Source organism: Rana temporaria, chromosome 1 (assembly GCF_905171775.1).
Source record: "Rana temporaria chromosome 1, aRanTem1.1, whole genome shotgun sequence".
Classification (NCBI taxonomy): domain Eukaryota; kingdom Metazoa; phylum Chordata; class Amphibia; order Anura; family Ranidae; genus Rana; species Rana temporaria.
Window position 1 is genome coordinate 314626128 of NC_053489.1, and position 24535 is coordinate 314650662.

The following is a 24535-nucleotide window of genomic DNA, read 5'->3' on the forward strand; positions in this document are numbered from 1 at the left end:
GAGCCTCCGTCAGAGACTTTTTACCAAGAGCAGTGTAGCGGTGTGTCATATGACGCCCAGTCAGGATAACTGAACCACTGCCCATACATCATTCTGCTATAGGCTGGGCAGGAAGTGGTTAAAGTTGTTTCACCTGCCAAAAGATTTGTATTTCTGTCCATTGCATTCTGAGATAACACAGCTTCTTCTCACAAAACAGACCTGTCTGGCAGGGCTGGAGGCTCAATTTTTTTCTGCTGTGCTGCAGTTAACACTTATGCTGCGTACACGCGATCATTTTTCGGCATGTAAAAAACAACGTTTTAAAAAAAAATTCATTTAAAACGATGGTGTGTGGGCTTTACATAATTTTTCAGGTTCTGAAAAACGAAAAAATAAATTTTCAAACATGCTGCATTTTTTAACGACGTTTTAAACAATGTCGTTTTTCGGGTTGTAAAAAATGATCGCGTGTGGGCTAAAACGACGTGAACAACCTGCGCATGCTCAGAAGCAAGTTATGAGACGGGAGCGCTCGTTCTGGTAAAACTAGCGTTCGGAATGGAGTAAGCACATTCATCATCATTCATTGGTCCCAAAAATGTGTTAAAATTGTCCGATGTGTCCACAATAATGCCGCAGTCACGAAAAAAATCGCTAATCTCCGCCATTAGTAGTAAAAAAAAAAATATTAATAAAAATGCCATAAAACTATCCCCTATTTTGTAAACGCTATAAATTTTGCGCAAACCAATCGTTAAACGCTTATTGTGATTTTTTTTTACCAAAAAAATGTACAAGAATACGTATCGGGCTAAACTGAGAATTTTTTTTTTTTATATATATATCTTTTTTTTGGGGGGTATTTATTATAGCAAAAAGTAAAAAATATTGATTTTTTTTCAAAACTGTCACTCTATTTTTGTTTATAGCGCAAAAAATTAAAACCGCAGAGGTGATCAAATACCACCAAGAGAAAGCTCTATTTGTGGGAAAAAAATGACGCCAATTGTGTTTGGGAGCCACATCGCACGACTGCGGCAATTGTCAGTTAAAGCGACGCAGTGCCGAATCGTAAAAACTGGCCAGGTCCTTTACCTGCGTAATGGTCCGGGTCTTAAAGCGGAGGTTCACCCATGGAGAGCACATTTTCCCCTTAGATTCCTGCTCGTTTTCTCTAGGGGAATCGGCTATTTGTTTTAAAATATGATCCGTACTTACCCGTTTTCGAGATGCATCTTCTCCGTCGCTTCCGGGTATGGGCTGCGGGACTGGGCGTTCCTTCTTGATTGACAGTCTTCCGAGAGGCTTCCGACGGTCGCATTCCACCGCGTCATGATTTTCCGAAAGAAGCCGAACGTCGGTGCGCAGGCGCAGTATAGAGCCGCACCGATGTTCGGCTTCTTTCGGCTACGAGTGACGCGATGGATGCGACCGTCGGAAGCCTCTCGGAAGACTGTCAATCAAGAAGGAACGCCCGCTCCCGAAGACCCATACCCGGAAGCGACGGAAGAAGATGCATCTCGAAAACGGTAAGTACAGGTCATATTTTAAAACAAATAGCCGATTCCCCTAGACAAAACGAGCATCCAGCTATGGGGAAAAGAGAAACAAAAATACAAATGGGTGAACTCCCGCTTTAAGTGGTTAAATCACATTGCTATTTGCCTAGCGTATTTGTTTGTAGCCTAAATACTGAAATGTGCACCTAAAAATGTAATTTAGTAACTTTTGTAAATGCCAGTAAAAACGTGGCTGTGCCAGTAAATTTTGGGTGTCGTGCCAGTAAATTTCTATCTGCTAGGCTGGCAACACTGGTATTAATAAATATAGAGATGCAATCTTTTGTGTCTTGTATATCTACCTGTAGTTCAGGAAACCACGTCTTAAAAAAATCTGAATACTGAATTCAAGTAATACCTGTGCTGCCATTAACGAGTTGCCAGCTTCCAGGTATTCATGCTCCTCATTATGTAATGAATCACTTATTTGAAGCAAGTATGCAGATTTGCCATGCTGACTTTACTACACATCACAATATTGACTAGAGCATACATCTACATTAAAACATTAAGGGGCAGCCCATGTTTACAAGAATATTGGAGTAAATTACACTTATTTTATTTTTTTATATATACAGTTGGCATCAACAGGTTAAACCAGGGGCCATAACAGAAAATAACAACACACTCCTGCGCTAGAGTCAGCTGACTGTGTAGTGTCACAGGTGCCTGGTCAAATCATGGATAATCTCATAGATGCCTTGCTGTCCTCTAGGACTGGGGTCGTCCTGACAGTGCTGTAAGAATAGAAAAAGAAAAGAGGGCGCACTGACCTAGTACATGATTTAACACATTTATTCAAATATATGAATGAAATCATAAAGATGTCTACTCACAAACATAAGTTAAAAACACGCTTGTCTGGCCACATGTCTGGCTATCTCGCATCGGTTGCTCAAATCACCGAACCTGGGAGTGGGGGGTCCTGCATGAGACCCCTCAGGCTAACGCGCTTCGAAAGACTGGCCTACTTCTTCAGAGCCTAGCTTGAAATAGCTTATTTCACAGTACTTATACCCTACAAACACACCCTACAGACACACCCATGACGTGAGGGCCATGGGATGGAATGAGGGAGGGCTAAGAGGTGAAACGAAGTACATCAATGCACCAACCACATGAACACCACAAAAATACCAAAACACCCACAAGGCAGATATGCAGCTACCAGGGAAGAACAAATGCACATGCTGCATTATGATACAGGACCCCCAACAACGAAAATCATCACATCGTTACTACACTCCAAATGCTAGCGATGAGTGACTACATTAATAAATAGCAAAGAGCTAGGGGATTCGGAGATGTTAACTGTAGTGTGAACATAGTATCACTGTATGTGCACTTACCACAACGATGCAAGTGGCCCAATAGGTGGGAAGGCATGTGGAACACTCATTTGCTGTGAGAGTCACTGGTGTGTTCCCTGGAATAACACAGCATGGTTCTTCTGTGTGGAACACGCGCCTTACCGAAAAACCCAGAAGTGGGGTCGGAAATACGTTCCAGTGAACACTTGCTTGCTGCTACTATGCATGTCATTTTCTCTCCACGAGCCGCCACCATCTTGGTAAAGATGAAAATGTAGAGGTCAAAGCTCTGTATTCTCTGGAAAATCCTTCCTCACTATTGGGCCACTTGCATCGTTGTGGTAAGTGCACATACAGTGATACTATGTTAAATTAGATAAGCAGTCAGGATTAATCAATTTTCAAACATATATACCATAGTTTATAGACTCTATAACTTTCACACAGACTAAATAATATACACTGATTTGGGTTATATTTACTAAAGAATGTAGTAGAATACATTTCGGCCAAAATATATGAAGAAAGATTATTTAATAGCAAAATGTTATACAGTGGCGGCCCATTCATTAATTAATTGCAAAATTATATACAGTGGCGGCCCGCCCCCCCTCCCCCAGTCAGTAAAAATAAAAAATAAATTATAAAAAAAAATATCTAAAAAAAAAAAATGTATTAAAACATGTCCCCCATGTCCCTAAGAAAAAAAATCCCCAAATTATACCTTCATTGTGATCTGACAGGCGTGGCTCCGCCCACTTCACTGTCACGCCGAGTCATAGCAGCAGCAGACGAACGCATGCTGCTGGACTTTTCCTTGCAGATGGAGTGGCAAGCTCACTAGTCTGCTGCCTCCAAAGTCACACTGGGCCACTATGCCTGAGTACAGTGGGAGAACAGAAGAAGGGCTGTGGCAGAAAAGTCAAGGTGCTTCTGAGGGGAGAAAAAAAATCTCTCTCTCTCTCTCTCGGGTACAGTATTGCACGACCTTGCAATTGTCATTTAAAATAACGCACTGTCGCATTGCAAAAAAATGCCCTGGTCAGGAAGGGGGGTAACCCTTCCAGGGCTGAAGTGGTTAAGCCGATGACATTGGGAGGAAGAACGGCCCTGGGGTGGAGGAATGAAGGTGCCGGGTTCTCTCGCTCGCTTCAGTGGTGTTATCTGGGAGAATGTGGATTTATTTAAAAAAAATTAAAACCTTTTTTAAAAAAATTCTATATAGGATGCTGCATCTGCTGACAGACGACGGTGGCAAATGACATGCTGCATCTGGTGACAGACAACGGTGGCATGTGACAGGATGCATCTGGTGACAGGCGACAGAGGCAAATGACATGCTGCATCTGGTGACAGGCGACGGTGGCAAGTGACACGCTGCATCTGGTGACAGGCGACGGTGGCAAGTGACACGCTGCATCTGGTGACAGGCGACAGTGGCAAGTGACACACTGCATCTGGTGACAGGCGACGGTGGCATGTGACACGCTGCATCTGGTGACAGGCGACAGAGGCAAATGACATGCTGCATCTGGTGGCAGGCGACGGTGGCAAGTGACATGCTGCATCTGGTGACAGGCGACGGTGGCAAGTGACACACTGCATCTGGTGACAGGCGACGGTGGCAAGTGACATGCTGCATCTGGTGACAGGTGATGGTGGCAAGTGATGTTCTGCATCTGGCGACAGGCGACAGTGGGAAGTGACACGCTGCATCTGGTAGCAGGACATGTGGCAAGTGACATGCCCAGGACTCCCACTGATTCTGCATTATGATCAGTTGAACCACTTCATTATATATTACAATGCGCTTCAATCACCCTGACACCATATGAACCATGGTGCCATGATGATTGATGTGCCAACACCAGCCATTGCACGCCAAAAATTCCTTACCATCGGCGTGCCCCCTGGCATCTGGTGACAGACAACGGTGGCATGTGACACGCTGCATCTGGTGACAGGCGACGGTGGCAAGTGACACGCTGCATCTGGTGACAGGCGATGGTGGCAAGTGACACACTGCATCTGGTGACAGGCGACGGTGGTAAGTGACACGCTGCATCTGGTGACAGGCGACGGTGGTAAGTGACACGCTGCATCTGGTGACAGGCGACAGAGGCAAATGACATGCTGCATCTGGTGGCAGGCGACGGTGGCAAGTGACATGCTGCATCTGGTGACAGGCAACGGTGGCAAGTGACACACTGCATCTGGTGACAGGCGACGGTGGCAAGTGACATGCTGCATCTGGTGACAGGCGACGGTGGCAAGTGACACACTGCATCTGGTGACAGGCGACGGTGGCAAGTGACATGCTGCATCTGGTGACAGGTGACGGTGGCAAGTGATGTTCTGCATCTGGCGACAGGCGACAGTGGGAAGTGACACGCTGCATCTGGTGACAGACAACGGTGGCATGTGACAGGCTGCATCTGGTGACAGGCGACAGAGGCAAATGACATGCTGCATCTGGTGACAGGCGACAGTGGCAAGTGACACACTGCATCTGGTGACAGGCGACGGTGGCATGTGACACGCTGCATCTGGTGACAGGCGACAGAGGCAAATGACATGCTGCATCTGGTGGCAGGCGACGGTGGCAAGTGACATGCTGCATCTGGTGACAGGCGACGGTGGCAAGTGACACACTGCATCTGGTGACAGGCGACGGTGGCAAGTGACATGCTGCATCTGGTGACAGGTGATGGTGGCAAGTGATGTTCTGCATCTGGCGACAGGCGACAGTGGGAAGTGACACGCTGCATCTGGTAGCAGGACATGTGGCAAGTGACATGCCCAGGACTCCCACTGATTCTGCATTATGATCAGTTGAACCACTTCATTATATATTACAATGCGCTTCAATCACCCTGACACCATATGAACCATGGTGCCATGATGATTGATGTGCCAACACCAGCCATTGCACGCCAAAAATTCCTTACCATCGGCGTGCCCCCTGGCATCTGGTGACAGACAACGGTGGCATGTGACACGCTGCATCTGGTGACAGGCGACGGTGGCAAGTGACACGCTGCATCTGGTGACAGGCGATGGTGGCAAGTGACACACTGCATCTGGTGACAGGCGACGGTGGTAAGTGACACGCTGCATCTGGTGACAGGCGACGGTGGTAAGTGACACGCTGCATCTGGTGACAGGCGACAGAGGCAAATGACATGCTGCATCTGGTGGCAGGCGACGGTGGCAAGTGACATGCTGCATCTGGTGACAGGCGACGGTGGCAAGTGACACACTGCATCTGGTGACAGGCGACGGTGGCAAGTGACATGCTGCATCTGGTGACAGGTGACGGTGGCAAGTGATGTTCTGCATCTGGCGACAGGCGACAGTGGGAAGTGACACGCTGCATCTGGTGACAGGCGACGGTGGCATGTGACACGCTGCATCTGGTGACAGGCGACAGAGGCAAGTGACATGCTGCATCTGGTGACAGGCGACGGTGGCAAGTGACACACTGCATCTGGTGACAGGCGACGGTGGCAAGTGACATGCTGCATCTGGTGACAGGTGACGGTGGCAAGTGATGTTCTGCATCTGGCGACAGGCGACAGTGGGAAGTGACACGCTGCATCTGGTAGCAGGACATGTGGCAAGTGACATGCCCAGGACTCCCACTGATTCTGCATTATGATCAGTTGAACCACTTCATTATATATTACAATGCGCTTCAATCACCCTGACACCATATGAACCATGGTGCCATGATGATTGATGTGCCAACACCAGCCATTGCACGCCAAAAATTCCTTACCATCGGCGTGCCCCCCCCCCCCCCCCCCCCCGCGGCCCTGCAAAAAGGTTGGTGACCGCTGCTATGGGCTCTGGCCCCATATCTTTTGCAGACCTACTGTAGCAACCCCCCCGGTGACAATGCTGAAATTTGGCCTGGGCAGGAAGGGGGTGAAAGTGTCCGGTATTGAAGTAGTTAAATAATAAAAATGGGATCCCCAGGACAGCTATCCAGCTTAAAAAAATATGAATATGTTTGTTTTAGTTGCACACTTTTGTATACATATACCCTTCTTTCCAGCACAGACTGTCATTGGATAGAAAGGTGGAATGACAATGTAGATAACCACAACTTGGCAGCCAATTATAAGGTAAAATGGGGGGGGGGGCACATTACACATGGTAAATATGCATCTTTTTTTTTTAACAGGCTGGTTTTAGTTTAATTTCATACTGTTAGAAACAGGGTCACTTTAAGCATTCTGCAGCTAAAGTGCAACTTCTTGGAATAAAAGAGTGATTTCTAGCAGAAAGTTTCAGGTAAGATCAGTTATTTTGTTACAAAAACAGAATATTTTTTTTTAACCTACTTAAACCCACCCACTAGTACAAGCCACAACCATCTCTCACTGCTGCATGATTGAACACCTCGTTTGGGGATCCTCCGGTTTACAGGCCCCAATAACTCAAACTCTAAAAACTCAAAAGTGCTCCAGCACAAACAGGAAATTGTATAGAATTTAATTATTAGAACAGTTGTGTATCATGTGTATCACTAGTTTAACAATGTTACGCTAATCCTTTCACCAAGAGGTCAGGCAAAATGTTTTATGTAATATTTAATGTTTTTAGTGTTCATCCAAGACAAGGCTTTAATGCCAAACCTTTTTATTTATTTATCACAAGTCTCTGTCGATAGGCTTTTATTATAACCTTTTAATACAAACCTTTAAAACAAAGGTATGTGTTTTGCCTTGTAAAGATTCTTGGAAAAGTTTTGCAGATAAAGAGTGTGTTAAATGTAAGGTTGACTTTCATTCTAATAAAAACCTTTTATAAAGTCACATATAGTCCCACTGTTTCACAAATAAACAGCTTTTAAATGCTGTTAAAACAAAGAAAAACTGCTGCATTATTGTTACCTTTATGTCTACACCAACAATCAGACAAATTAGCCATATCGCAGAAAGGTCTATACAGCTTAGATGAGTGGCTGACAACCCTGGGAATTTACAAATGTCATTTAGAAACACTGAAGTTTTAAAGTGTATACAAATACACGCCCCTGACACCGACACGCGTGCCCGATGGGCGCGATCACCGCCAGGCACCCGCGATCGCTCGTTACAGAGCGAGAACCGGGAGCTGTGTGTGTAAACACACAGCTCCTGGTCCTTTTAGGGGGAGAAATGCTTGATCGTCTGTTCAAACAATGTATGAACAGCGATCAGTCATTTCCCCTAGTCAGTCCCACCCCCCCTTCAGTTAGAACACACACAGGGAACATAATTACCCCTTACTCGCCCCCTAGTGTTAACCCCTTCCCTGCCAGTGGCATTTTTATAGTAATCAATGCATTTTTATAGCACTGATCGCCAGGGCTATCTTAATGAGAGGGCACACCTGGGCACTGCCCAGGGGCCCCAGCTGCATGGGGGGCCCTGCACTTTCCCCAAAGCAGCTGGTTCTTGAGCCCACGCTGCCCTGAAATTGGGGGCCCCATGATAGCACTGAGAGTGATAGATACACAGGGGAGGCAGTCTGCCTCCTACCTACTTGATGTCTGTTTACCTGCACTGTCATCATTGTAGGGGTCCCAGAGCATTACTTTGCCCAGAGGCCCATGATGCTATTAAGATGGCCCTGCTGATCGCTATAAAAATGCCAATGGTCCCAAAAATGAGTCAACAATGTCCGAAGTGTCCGCCATAATGTCGCAGTACCGATAAAAATCGCTGATCGCCGCCATTACTAGTAAAAAAAAATATTAATAAAAATGCCATGAAACTATCCCCTATTTTGTAAACGCTATAACTTTTGCGCAAACCAGTCAATGAACGCTTATTGCGATTTTATTTTACGAAAAATATGAAGAAGAATACGTATCGGCCTAAACTGAGGAACAAAAATGTTTTTTTATATATTTTTGGGGGATATTTATTATAGCAAAAAGTAAAAAATATTAATTTTTTTCAAAATGTACGCTCTATTTTTGTTTATAGCGCAAAAACTAAAAACCGCAGAGGTGATCAAATACCACCAAAAGAAAGCTCTCTTTTTGGGAAAAAAAGGACGCCAATTGTGTTTGGGAGCCACGTCACACGACTGCGCAATTGTCAGTTAAAGCGACGCAGTGCCGAATCGCAAAAAGTGGCCCGGTCTTTGACCAGCAATATGGTCCAGGGCTTAAGTGGTTAACAGACTGCAAAGTAAGGTATTATGCCTTGTACACACGGTCGTAATTTCCGATGAAAAAAGTCAGACGGAATTTTTTCTTCGGATATTACGATTGTGTATAGTTTAGAAATAGAACATGTTTTATTTTTTTCGGAAATTACGATCGTCTGTGTGGAACTCCGACGGAGAAAAAAACACGCATGCTCAGAATCAAGTCGACGCATGCTTGGAAGCATTGAACTTCATTTTTCTCGGCTCGTCGTAGTGTTTTACGTCACCGCGTTTTGGACTGTCGGAATTTGGTCTGACAGTGTGTATGCAAGACAGCTTGAACGGAATTTTTGTTAGGGTCTTTCATCTCATAATAGTGCAGTGCAATTTATTGCACCATAGCATTATATCCTAAATCCCCTTATTGCCATAGGTACTAATACACTTTTTATTTCACTTTTTATGTGAAATAAATACACTCTAATGTATATTTTTGGATTAAAAGCTGAATGTTGTTTCTCTTATTTAAATATGGCTTACCAAAATAAACACTACTTATGGAGTCAGTACAATGTTTCCTTCTTCTTTGTGAAATGCAGTATATACATTTTAATGTGGATTGTAGGGATTTAAATCTGCATGCTGTGTGTCATTTTTAAAATGTTGCCTACTGCTGCAATGTACGGTACTTGTGTCTATACAATTACAATTAAACCCCTTGTTTAATTGTTATGAAAATAAATTCATTGGCTTGCTAATACAGAGGAGAACAACATTGTGGACATTGTGGACATTTTAAAATAGGATTCCAGAGATTAAAAATAATCTGGTACTTTTTAAGGAGTTACCAGATTATTAACAGCTGTATGGCAAGCTACAGGAATTTTTAACAAAAAATGTTTGATGTTAAAAATAAAATATATATAAAAAAAATTCTGAGATGTTAGTGGTTACAAAAAAGTATAGGGACATAAATGGCAGGTGGCATGAAAAACTGTCCAGGATTCTAAGGAATCTTCAGGATTGAGGAAAAGGTGAGGGAATTTAAATTTAAGAGAAGAAATAGAGGACGAAACCATTTAGGGAACTTTTATAAACAAAGGAAATTTTTTTAGGGAAAGGGATTTTTAACCTGAGCAACACTGTTTTAACCAAATGAGATACTAAAGTTTTAGACTTGGTATTAAAATTTGCACACAATAGACCAATTAATACATTTATTACCTACATAGTAATTACATGTGAAAGAATACATTTTTCTAATCCAAGGAACTACAAATAAAGCCAATAACATATCTGGTAGACCTCGTTATGCTCATAATGGATTGGCTAATAGTTTTGTGTTTATTCCCTCTATGGTATCTAATCAGTTTTCTAAAGTATTTAAAACCATGGTGAATAAAGATATTAGCAATTTGAGTACAAAAAATAACAAAAGACTATATTGTATTAAAGGAGAGAATAAATAATTCGAAAAGAAGAAGGATCTTGTTATCAGACATGCAGATAAGAAACAGGGATTGTCTTACGTATTAACGGAAGAAAAAGATGGATAGGATTTAATCAAATAATAGAGTATAGAATATTAAACTAACATTTAATAATTTATATTATATTATAATAAATATTTAAACCCTTGAAAGCAGACCCAAAAGGTACATTTATGAAAGAACTGGTAAAAGAAGAGAAACAAGGACACGATAGGTACATTTATGAAAGAACTGGTAAAAGAAGAGAAAACAAGGAATGATAGATAGAGTGCTCAGCATAAATGAGTACACCCCAACAGATTTGTGAAAAAAACGTTACTTTACTTTCAGAATCAACATTTTCTATGGGACACTATACTACAAAATACTCCCACAAACAGGGACCATTGATTGCAACCAAGACTTGTTAATTTATACACACAAAACAGTATTTTTTAAAGTCATGTTGCAAAAATGAATACACCCCAATGAAAGCTTCATGCCGCGTACACACGATCATTTTTCAGCATAAAAAAAATGTTGTTTTTAAAAAATGTCATTTAAAATGATTGTGTGTGGGCTTCACATAATTTTTCAGGTTCTGAAAAACGACAATTTATTTTTTCGAACATGCTGCATTTTTTAACGACGTTTTAAACTGTGACGTTTTTCGGGTTGTAAAAAATGATTGTGTGTGGGCTAAAACGACGTTAAAAACCCGCGCATGCTCAGAAGCAAGTTATGAGATGGGAGTGCTCGTTCTGGTTAAACTACCATTCGTAATGGTAAGCACATTCATCACGCTGTAACAGACAAAAAAGCGCAAATCGTCTTTTACTAACACGGAATCAGCTAAAGCAGCCCCAAGGGTGGCGTCATCCGCATGGAACTTCCCCTTTATAGTGCCATCGTACGTGTTGTACGTCACTGCGCTTTGCTAGAGCATTTTTTTTAAACGATGGTGTGTAGGCAACAACGTTTTAATGATGAAGTTGGAAAAACGTTGTTTTTTCTACATGCCGAAAAACGTTGTTTTTTTTTTCATGACGAAAGACGATCGTGTGTACGCGGCATCAGGAGCAAAGCTAATCTTTAGGGCCCTTTCAGACGCGCGGACCGTATGTCCGCTTTTTCACCCATCCGTTTGCGGATGAAAAAGGACATACATTGGTCCCTATGTGATTGCGGGTGTCAGCGGATAAACATCCGCTGACACCCGTAATCCCCCGCCTCCGCAAAGATCCGATTTTGCTGACGGAAGATGTCCAGCAGACGTTGATTTTAAAAGGGCTTTATTTAACAAATAAAACACTTTCCCATTTCATGCTGTCAGCAATTGCACTACATGGAAGAGAAATGTCACAACGTCTGAAAAGGAAAATAATTTCTTTACATAAGAAAGGTGAAGGCTACAAGATCAGCAAAGCTTTATTTATCAGTCAGAATACTGTAGCAAAAGTAATACAAAAATTTAACAAAGATGAATCTACAACTATCTCACAGAGACGTCCAGGCCATTCATGGAAGTTAACACCTTGACAGGAAAGTCTTCAGATGAGAAGGGTTGAAGAAACTCACCATGCAAGTTAACTGCAGTTAGCTAAAGAAGTAGAAAGCCAAACTAGGGTTATTGTTTTTCCTGTGACAAAATACAGCGTACAATGCAGAGAAAGGGCATACATGGGTGTCGTCCACAAAGAAAGCCTCTCCTAAAGCCCATGCACAAAAAAGCCTGCTTATAATTGCCAGGGCCCATGCTGAAAAAGAAGAAGACTACTGTACTTTGGAGTGATGAGACCAAGATAAATGTTTTTGGAAAGGTGAGGAGTACAAAATGCATGGTACCTACAGTGAAACATGGTGGTGGCAGTGTCTTTCTGCATGAGAACTGCTGGTGTTGGGCAGCTGCATTTCATTGATGGTATCATGAATTCACAGATGTACTGCTCTATATTGAAAGGGAAGATGCTACCATCACTCTGTGTCCTTGGTTGTCGTTCACTTTTCCAACATAACAATGATCCAAAACACACATCTAAGGCCACGGTTGCATTTCTGAAGAAGAACAGAGTGAAAGTGATTCAGTCAAGTATGTTTCCTGATCTGAACCCAATCGAACATGTGTGGGGAATTGTAAAGAGACAAGTTGAGCAGCACTCTCCAGCCAGCACCCAAGCTCTAAAAGAGGTCGTTCTTGAAGAATGGAAAAAGATAGATGTTGCAATATGTCGCCAACTTGTTCATCCCATGCCTAGAAGACTTGGTGCTGTCCTTACAAATCATGGAGTTCATACAAAATACTAGATTTAGTAGATTTTTTTGTGGGGTGTATTCATTTTTGCATCAACTAATTTGAGTAAAACTGAAGATTTTTTAATCTAAGTTACAGTATCTCACAAAAGTGAGTACACCCCTCACATTTTTGTAAATATTTTATTATATCTTTTCATGTGACAACACTAAAGAAATTACACTTTGCTATAATGGAAAGTAGTGAGTGTACAGCTTGTATAACAGTGTCAATTTGCTGTTCCCTCAAAATAACTCAACACACAGCCATTAATGTCAAAACCACTGTTAACAAAAGTGAGTACACCCCTAAGTGAAAATGTCCAAATTGGGCTCAATTAGCAATTTTCAATCCCAAGTATCATGTGACTCATTTTACAAGGTTGCAGGTGTCAATGGGGAGCAGGTGTTCAATTTGGTGTTATCCCTCTCACTCTTTCATACTGGTCACTGGAAGTTCAACATGGCACCTCATGGCAAAGAACTCCCTGAGTATCTGAAAAAAAAATTTTTTGCTGTACATAAAGATGGTCTAGGCTATAAGAAGATTGCCAAGACCCTAAAACTGATCTGCACCACGGTGGCCAAGACCATACAGCAGTTTAACAGGACAGGTTCCACTCAGAACAGGCCTCGCCATGGTCGACCAAAGAAGTTGAGTGCATGTGCTCAGCGTCATATCCAGAGGCTGTCTTTGGAAAATAGACGTATGAGTGCTGCCAGCATTTCTGCAGAGGTTGAAGGGTTGGGGGGTCAGCCTGTCATTGCTCAGACCATATGCCACACACTGCATCAAATTGGTCTGCATGCCTGTCTTCCCAGAAGGAAGCCTCTTCTAAAGATGATGCACAAGAAAGCCCGCAAGCAGTTTGCTGAGGACAAGCAGACTAAGGACATTGATTACTGGAACCATGTCCTGTGGTCTGATGAGACCAAGATAAACTTATTTGGTTCAGATGTTGTCAAGCGTGTGTGGCGGCAACCAGGTGAGGAGTACAAAGACAAGTGTGTCTTGCCTACAGTCAAGTATGCTGGTGGTAGTGTCATGGTCTGGGGTTGCATGAGTGCTGCTGACACTGGGGAGCTATAGTTCATTGAGGGAAACATAAATGCCAACATGTACTGTGACATACTGAAGCAGAGCATGATCACCTCCCTTCGGAAACTGGGCTGCAGGGCAGTGTTCCAACATGATAACGACCCCAAACACACTTCCAAGACAATCACTGCCTTGTTAAAGAAGCTGAGGGTACACAAAATATAGACACTTTGGGCCCAATTTGGACATTTTCACTTATGGGTGTTCTCACTTTTGTTGCCAGCAGTTTAAACATTAATGGCTCTGTGTTCAGTTTTTTTTTTTTTGAGGGGACAGCAAATTTACACTTTTATACGATGTACACTCACTACTTTACATTTTAGCAAAGTATAATTTCTTCAGTGTTGTCACATTAAAAGGTATAATGATTATTTTTTTTTAAATGTGAGGGGTGTACTCACTTTTGTGGGATACTATATATTATTAACCTTACTTTTGTGAAATGAGCTAAATAAATGTTCTATATTTTACATTTTGGAAATTGTTCTTGTGTTCATTGAGATATTGATTTAAATCCTACTTTTACTCATTTATGCTAAGCACTGTAAATAGATATATAGATAGATAGATAGATAGATAGATAGATAGATAGATAGATAGATAGATAGATAGATAGATAGATAGATAGATAGATAGATAGATAGGTAGGTAGGTAGATAGATAGATAGATAGATAGATAGATAGATAGATAGATAGATAGATAGATAGATAGATAGATAGATAGATAGATGATGACTTTTTACAAAAAAAAAACAGCCAAAAAGCAGGGGTCGTCTTATACGCCGGGTCAGTCCCTCAGATAGCCGCTGGATGTGCTGTAATACATCGCGGGGGGCGTGGTCTCGCTGCAACTGAATATGGCTGCTTAATCCCGGAGCTCCACTCTTCCACAGAGCTACACAGAGCCATCCAGCTGCCCACCTGAGCTCTTCTCCACTAGAACAGGGGATATCGACACCGTTCATCCCCCAGATCATGACCCGCAGCAGCTTCCAATCATCAGGAGCATGCAGGCTACTTACTACATGCAGCCCCCAGAGCTTCCAGACCAAAATGGCGCCGATCGGAACAGAGACATCCCGCTGCCGAGCTCACTGCCTGTGTCTGAACCACATGACGATCAGGTATCTGACATGGAGGAGACAGCAGCAACAACCTCATCTGGACTCCTCTCCCTCCCTAAGAGGTCTGCCATGTTACCTGCACACTTTTCCAAAAAGCCTCCCCCTGTGAAGAGACAGCATGGTGCTGAGCCTTGTAGTCCCACAGCTGAAGTTACTTCTACCTAGCCTCTGGCAACGTTTACAACCACAAGAAGGAAGAAATTTGAAGCCTCAGATGGGGGGGTCGTCTTATATGGTGAGTACATGCAAAAACTCTTAAAATAACTGTAAAATTAGGGGGTCGTATAAATAGATAGATAGATAGATAGATAGATAGATAGATAGATACAACCAGTGGTTGCTATGGCCCAATCTATTTTTAAAATATAGCCAACATTTGAGTGCATTATTAGCGAAGTCCCATAGAATGAAAATGTATTTTTAATGTCAGTAAATATAAATTTATTGTCTCTGAATAGGTCGATAGAAAAGGTGGTCAAATGGTTTTTAGAGAAGGAAATTAAGTTGCATAGTGGACATATTAATTACTGTATAAAATGTCTTAATTTTGTAATGAGCTAAAACTGTATTTTGTTATGGGGATGAAATTTACCAAAGAGGTGGCAATGTGGGCTAAAATTCCCCTAGTGTTACAAAGTGCTTTGTGGAAAAGAGTATATTTTTTATAAAAATGTTTCAAATTTAAAACTTTGGAGGAGTGTTTATATTTTTGGGAGGGAACCTTGGATACTATGTATTAGGGATCTTAATGAAAATTTGTATTCCTTTAAATTCATAGGGGATGTTAGTTAACAAAGTATTGTTTGATTTTTTTCTAATCTGGTTATTTTTAACAATAGAAATATTATTTGTATAAACACATTTTTGGAACAACTGATTGAAACAGCTACCCTACCTATAGCTGTTATTATCTGAAATGGATAAATAAGGTACCAACACAACAGCTTACCAAGATTAGGTGGAGCTGTAACAGGGCAGAAGATTTTAGAAAGCAAGAAGGCAGATAGCCCTTTCTCTTAGACCAGTGTTTCTCAACCTTTCTAGTGCTGTGACCCCTTAATAAAATTTCCCAAGTTGTGGGGATCCCTAAGAGTAAAATTATTTTCGTAGCTCGGGTTGTCAGCACCCAAGGCAAGACAAGAAATTTGCGCCCCTAACCCACGGAAATTTAGCGCCTCCTGAGTCCCTTCCATTTGTACAGTATTAAAACCCCTTATGGTACTTTTTAAGATGCACCACTCTTTCTCTTTGCTCTCCTTTCTTCCTATTTTATTTCTATCCCATTTTTTTTTTCCAATCGTTCTTTCTAGCCGTTTTTCTTGTTCTTGTTCTTTCTCTTATTCTTTTTCTCCCTTTTTCTTTGTTCCTCTCCCTCTTTTCCTCTCCCTTCCATGTATTCTCTATGTTTATTCCTTCTCTTATTCCTTGGTGGAGGATGGGGGAATGGGATGAGTGGCAGTGCTGGCGGGAGTTGGGATGAAGAGCAGTGTTGAGGGGAGTTCTGATAAGAGAGAACTGTAGTGGGGACTTTTAATGGCAACTATAATAACAGGTAGTGTTACTAAATGTGTCTCCGACTTTGTGGTGTCTCGTAGCAGTGACACCTATGCTGAAATCAGGATATAAGGTTTCCTCCAGCCCCTTCCCACTTCACATTTTTCACCTTTCACCTGACCTTGAGTCTCTGCCCTTCAGTCATACCGTGAACTGAATGGGTGGCTGTGGGTGGTTGTGGGCTCCAGGAACAGCCCAGCTGGGTGTCCACAGGCTACAGGGACAGCCCTGCTGGGTCACCACAGACTCCAGGGACAGCCCTGCTGGGCGGCCCTAAAAAGGCTGAGAGAGTGGTGCGGGCTTCAGGAACAGCCCAGGATTCAGTGGCCCCTGGCAAATCATCATTCGACCCCCGAGGGGGGTCCTGACTTTCAGGTTGTGAACTTTATAGGAGGCACTAACCCTATAAAGAAGGGTAATTTTAGGTCAGGGAATGTATTTAAAATTGATACATTTATTTCATGTGACACCACTCATATAATCTATGTGCTGGAGTGTCTTTGTGGCCTCCAATATGTGGGTTGACCTAGAACAGTGGTCTCCAAACTGCGGCCCGAGGGCCAGATGTGGCCCTTTGCTTGCCTTTACCCGGCCCCTGGGGCACTATTCCTCCCACTGATACAATACACTATTTTGCCATCTGACACCAAAAATGGAGCACCATTTTTCCCACCGACACAAATAATGAGGGCTCTATTCTTCCTTAGGATACCAACAGTGGAGCACTATTCCCGCTCCTCCCCCTCATACCAAATGTGGTGATGTATACTCCCACTGATGCTAGAATTTCTACTCCTGCTGGCCATAATCCGACCCTCCTAAATTCTGAAGGACAATAAACTGGCCCTTTGTTTAAAATGTTTGGAGACCCCTGCACTAGAAGAAAGTTATCTATCACAATAAGGGAACATATAAATATACGGAATGGATTTGATAAACATAAATAAACAGTCAGCAGCAGTGGAGTAACGTGTTCTCCCCCTTTACTTTTCTGAGAAAATCAACCCTTAGTGTGGGGAGAAAGTGCTATTTCCTTAAAATGATTTTAGTTGTTCTCGGCTTTTTTATGTTTTAAAAAATGTTCTTTTGCCTGATTCATTCCAACGAGGATACAAATTTGTCAGAGCCCACGTTGGAGAAGACCAGGATCAATTACAAGTGCTGTTAGACCAGATTATTTACTGGTCAACTCCCTCTGTTTTCATTGGGTTAGCTGTAGTGGTGTATCTGAAAATTACCCTTGGAAGGACCAATGGCGGATCCAGAGTCTAGTCTCGGGAGGGGCACTGCCAGAAAATAAGGTGTTGCTTACAGAACTCAATTAGGTGTCTGGTGTGTCCGCTGCAATGTTGCAGTACCGCTAAAAAATCAATGTTTGCCGCCATTACTAGTAAAAAATATTTAAATATAAATGCCAAAAATCTATCCCATAGTTTGTAGACGATTGTCAGGGACTGCAGACATGGTACAAGAGATGGTCAGAGACTGCAGACGTGGTACAAGAGATGGTCAGAGACCGCAGACGTGGTACAAGAGATGGTCAGAGACTGCAGACATGGTACAAGAGATGGTCAGAGACTGCAGACATGGTACCAAGTCTCTTCAGACGAAACGTTGGGAGGCGAAGTTCTGACGTCACCGCACACTGAGGACAAATCCTCGTTCTGCTACGCCGGCCGGCTGTTTGATTTTATGCTCGTTTTCAACCTTCTAAGTGTAAGTGTACCCGATTACTTTTTTATTAAACTACCTGGCGGTATTACACTATCTTGAGTTTTTCCTTATTTATGGCCATCCCGCAACTTCCTTGGTGACCTCGTGGAGCCATCCATCTAGGACCTTTTTTCCACCAACACTGGAGTGTACCTTCCCTGCTCTGTCTGATCCTCACTGGGATCTTTTGGTCTGGTAAGGGTCAGTGTGTTTGGTGGTGGTGGTGGTTACATTATTTCACACTGTCCGTCAGTCAACCACTGGGTGTAGTCCTGTGTGTTTTGATTTATGGTTTTACATTATGTGAGTTTTTTTCTCTTTGGATGCTCTGTGACGTGTTCGGTGGCTACTGTGGACCCCGTTAGGTGGCGTGCTACATCCATCCCTATTGTGATTATCCCTGCATTACTTGATCCGTTGGAATCATTGTTTCTGGTAAGGGTCCGCACTGTCGTTTGGGTTATCTACATATTGTCTTCATCTATTGCAGCAGTGGTCTCTATCACAACACAGACTGAGCACCGTTTATATTTTGCAGGAATTTTTGTTTTTTTGAACTAATTTTGGACTCCATCTATACTATTATCATCACAGACTTTTATTTTGCACATTTAATATTTCTTCATTGGGATATTTTCAATCGTTTTAGCGCGACTCCACCTTTTTTCTTTGTACTATTTATGTTGTATAACATTTTTGAGTCGCAGCTTCATTTTGGTTCTTTTTGTGGTATGGGCACTGTTTTCCCTATTTTATATATTGATTGACTCATACCCCTGAGGAAGGCAACGCTTTGCCGAAACATTTCGGGATTTTTTTTAACATCTCTTGTCAATTCTATTTGATCTCTAATGTTTTTATAAGATTTTTTCTATTATCAATAAAATGTTTATATTTACATACTTTATTGTTTATTGTATAAGACTTGTTTAAAAAGGCACCACTATAATCCCTCTCAACCTTCCACAATCCCCTAATTATTAATAAATAGCTACAAAAAGTATAGTATTCCTCACACAATGCTATTAAATATAGACCTAATATACTGTATAAAGATAGGATCAGAACAAATGAAGCACAGGTTCACAGCAGAAAGCAAATTCCTGCATCAGCCACTGTCCAGTCAATATTGACAAGGAAGTGACAAAGATAAACAGTTTGAAAGGTTAAAGCAATTTATGTTACATTCATAAAACTAATTTTAATAAGAAAGCATTTCTGTTAGTAAAGAAAAAAGTCACACAGGAAACACCTAACATTACAAATGTGTGAAAAGTAAAACTTTATTTCATAATCTGTGCAATAATAATATGTGCAATTTTGTAACATGAAAACAAAATTGTGGGTCTCACAACTAGAGTTCAAAGCAGTAAAGGTTTAGTGGTCCTGTTAATATTACATGCGCAGTGAAAATATATTTGTAAAACATGTACACCTTTGGTATATACTGTATGTACAGAGTGCTGTCATTTGGAGCCAGTTATATGCCCATCTTGCTCATTTGATGATTCATCAGTCTCAGACATTGCAGCAACTGTGCCACTCATGCCCCACTAATATGAGGCCGTACCCTCAGAAACCTTTTAATTTACCACTTGACCACCAGTAGGTTTTACCCCCTTCATGACCAAGGCATCCCTTAAGTTCTCTATCTAACACTAAAAAGACATTTAGATACAGCTTGAGCAACATAATCATAAACACTTATATTTCTATAGAAATTACAGGTGTAACGGGAAAATCATGGCTCCATTCATAATCCCATAAACAGCCTTTTTTGCTTCCATATAGATTTTGGCATAAGGCTGCACTTTCCAAGGACTCTTGTTCAATCTCCAGTTTACAAAAAAACGTAGTATTTTGCCTACAACAATGAAGATGTGCAGGACTGCCATATGGAAATGAAGGAACAATGACAGCTTTAGAATGGGAGAACCAAAGCATCAAGTCAGGATATCAGCTACTTTAATTGGTAGGTTCCAGGTAGATTTTCATTATCAATACCAGGTTGTCAGATTGATTGTGTTTGTGTCAAAACTGTTTCTTTCCTCATACAAGTCAATGGGAATGCAAAAGCAGCTTTAAGCAGGATTATGCAGCTTGGATAGAAGTCAAAAGTAGGCCAAAATGAGGCCAAATGCACATGTCAATGAACTTTGAATGATCTTAAAAGTGTCTCTAACCAATCTCAAATACTGGTGGATTGAATCTGAAAGTTGCATTAACACAAGCCCAAAGTCTGTCAACAAAGGCCCTATATTAAATATAGGGAGTTATGTTGGTGCATTTGAAGAAATTATCTTCACAGAAGGAAAACATTTTTGTAACCCTTGCAGCATCTGAAGAAGAGCCTTAACCAATATTTTTCAGGACTGTTTAAAATAATTCAGAAATTTCATTAGGCCTGTTCACAATACCCATGCCCTACAGATAGGATGACCAATGTGATATTTCAGGTAGATGTGTAGGTCTCCTTTATCAAGGTGACAAATTTGGATATCCATGACTGTTTGACTGTGATATGAAATGATATGAAAAACACTAGAGAAAAATGTAATAATACATGTAAGTGTTTGTTCACCAATGCCAGAAGTTTGCCAAGCAAAATATGTAAGTTGGAAGCTCTGGTGCATGAGGAGAGCTATGATGTATTTGGTATTGCTGAAACTTGGCTTCAATCCTCACATGACTGGGCTATTAATATTCCTGGCTATGCACTCTTTCAGAGAGACAGGGTAAAAAGGAAAGGTGGCGGGGTCTGTCTCTATGTAAGAAGTGATCTCAAAGCAAGCATGAAAGAGGACCTGGTTGATGGAGAGTGTGATGAAGCTGAAGCATTATGGGTGGAACTGCATACAGATGTGCGTAGTTCAAAGTTAATCATTGGAGTTTGTTATAGACCACCCAATGTTTCACGAGGAAAAATGTAATAAGACATTAAAGTCTTTGTTCACCAATGCCAGACGTTTGCCAAGCAAAATAGGTGAGTTGGAAGCTCTGGTGCATGAGGAGAGCTATGGTGTATTTGGTATTGCTGAAACTTGGCTTCAATCCTCACATGACTGGGCTATTATTATTCCTGGCTATGCACTCTTTCGGAGAGACAAGGTAAAAAGGAAAGGTGGCGGGGTCTGTCTCTATGTGAGAAGTGATCTCAAAACAAGCGTGAAAGAGGACCTGGTTGATGGAGTGTGTGATGAGGCTAAAGCATTATGGGTGGAACTGCATATAGATGTGGCTCGGGGTTACCGATTTTGGTCCTGAAATTCCACCCCGAGCCAGACTCGGCAATACCGCCAGGGGGGTTAAAGGGCAAAAATTTACAAACCTATTACAGGACAATTTTATGGTCCAGTTTATTGAGCCCCCAACTAGGATTGATGCTCTTTTGGACCTGGTAATCTCAAACCATGCAGAGCTTATTACTAATGTTCAGATAAAGAAACATCTGGGTAGCAGTGATCATAACATGATTTCATTTGATGTTAGCTGAAAGCAAGAAATACTTACAGGAAAGATAAAAACACTTCATTTCAAGAGAGCAAATTTTCCAAGGATGAGGGCTGCTCTCCGGGACTTAAGCTTCGTACACATGCTCGATTTACTTGGCAAGAACCAGCAAGAAAACTGCTGGCAGAGCTTTCTTGCCGAGTATACCGAGCGTGTGTACGAGGCTTTCAGGTTTCTCGTCAAGAAAACTGCCTAAAATCTCGACGAGAAAAATAGAGAACCTGTTCTCTATTTTCTCATCGTGATTCTCGGCAGTGTTTTCCTGCTGAGAAACCAGAGAGTGTGCATACTAACCTGACGCCGTGGAAACGCGCGCATGACTTTGGCGCATTTGTGGTAGCTTCCTAGCCATAGGTAGGGTGCAGCAAGATGGTAGCTATGGCATTGAATGTGACGAGCGCATGCTGATTCTGGTCCGCGTATACAGGGCTTTAGACTGGGAGAGAATATTGGCATCGATAAACACAGAACAGAAATGGGAATTCTTCAAAAAGACTGTTTGGGACCTCACTGCAAAGTATATTCCCATGGGCAATAAGTTTAAAAGGCTAAAAATAAAACCTATGTGGCTCACGGTCAAAATTAAAAAAGCTATAAACAATAAGAAAATAGCTTTTAAAAAATATAAAAATGAAGGAACACTAGTGTCGTTTAAATGTTACAAAGAATAACAGGATATGTAAAAAGGAAATCAAGGATGCAAAAATTCAAAACGAACGACAGATTGCAAAAGACAAACCCCAAAAAATTCTTCAAATATATTAATAATAAAAAAGGTCAGGTCTGAGCATGTAGGCCCTATACAAAATAATCTAGAGTGGATGACTGGGGGCAAAGAGAAGGCTAATTTATTAAATACTTTCTTCAGCTCATTCGTCCTTATTCTGTTGCGACAGCACACCTCATGTATCATAATAAGATGGTTTAATACAGCATACTAAATGCCCTCCCAGATACCCAGTGTTGTAAGTAACGGCGTTAAAATAAACGTTGTTACCTAACGATGCCCCTTTTGAGGGTAACACGTAATCTACCAGATTACTCTTCCCCTCGCGGTAACCGCAATTACATGTACCTGTGTGTCAGCCTTTGGCGGCCATCCATTATTAAAAAAGTGCTCCTCCTCCTCTGACTGTTCCGTGGACCGTGATAGGCGGAACACTAATTTTCCCAACAGAGCCTCTGTTTAGTGTTCAGCCTATCACGGATGCCTTCTCATCCTCAGCCTCGGCCTTGGACGAGAGGACATCCGTGATAGGCTGAACACTAAACAGAGGCTCTGCTGGGAAAATGACTGTTCCACCTATCACGGAACAGCCTGAGAAGGAGGCGCGGCTTTTGAATAATGGATGGCCGCCGCTGTATTTTCACATTCTGCTGCCTACGGCTCCCTCTCCCCTCCTCCTCCCTCCCTCCCTCACAGTCTAGAGCCGCCCGCCGACTCCGAGTCACCGACAGCGCAGCAGGGAGCGGCCATCCCAGTCATGGCACCAAGCCAAGGACGTAGGACGGTAACCACTCCACCACCGAGCTGGTAATGAAAAAAAAAAACGAAGTTTGCTTTTATACTGGCTGGTGATAAAGCAGGGCAATTGCAGCCTAGTACAGTTTACAACGAGACATAAATTACTTAGTTGCCATAAGATTTGTGAAGGCAAGCTCAGAGTAACTCAGTGCATCCTGTATTGGCATGAGTGGGGGGGATGCAACAACCATTCTATGCATTGCAGAGAAATCTGTGCCATGGCTCCACTGCCTGCACATTTTTTTCTTGATTACTGTAGCTGTGAAGTGTCCCCTCGGCCGGGGCTGTCGGCACAGTGAGGGGTCGTCTTATACAGTGAGTATATCCCAAAACCAACATTTTAGCTGGAAAATTAGGGGGTCGTCTTATACGCCCAGTCGTCTTATACACCAACAAAAAAAAAGTCACAGTTACTTTCCTGAGTAACTAATTACTTTTTCAATGTAGTAACTGAGTCACTAACGCAATTACTTTTTCGGAGAAGTAATTTGTAACTGTAATTAATTACTTTTTTAAAGTAAGATGAGCAACACTGCAGATACCACAATTAAGCATACATGCAAGGATCCGTTTCATCCTTATACAATAACAAAGAGGGATTGGGATTACCTTTAAGTGTCCATGCACACTGGTTTAAAAAAACGCTCTTGACAAAAAATTAAAATTTTGAGTGTTTTTTTGTACTAGCGTTTAGGAGTGTTTAGCAGCGCTTAGCTTTTTTATGGCAAAAAAACGCTCACAAAAATACAAACTAGAAGGTTTATTTTCTCTTCCTGAGCTTAAAATATGCCTTTAAACGACCTAATGTGCATGGACACATAGGATAACATTAGTTGCTTCTACAGGCAAAATACTAAACTCCTCTAGGAGTAGCATTTTTTTTTAAGCCATTGCACATGGACCCTGAATCATCAAAGACATTTGCACATTCTAATTAGACTATGGGCCAGATTCACAGTCAGCGGCGTAAATGTAGGGGGACGTATCGTATCGTAGTTACGCTACGCCGCCGCAACTTAGAGAGGCAAGTGCTGTATTCACAAAGCACTTGCGTCTAAAGTTACGGCGGCGTATCGTAAATGTGCCGGCGTAAGCACGCCTAAATCAAATGAGGAACAGGGGGGCGTGTTTTATGTAAACTAATCATGACCCCACGTAAATGACGCTTCTTTCGAATGGCGCATGCGTGCGCATGCTCAGTATCACGTCGAATTTTCAAATTAAATTACGCCCCCTCAATGCCTAGTCGACGTGAAC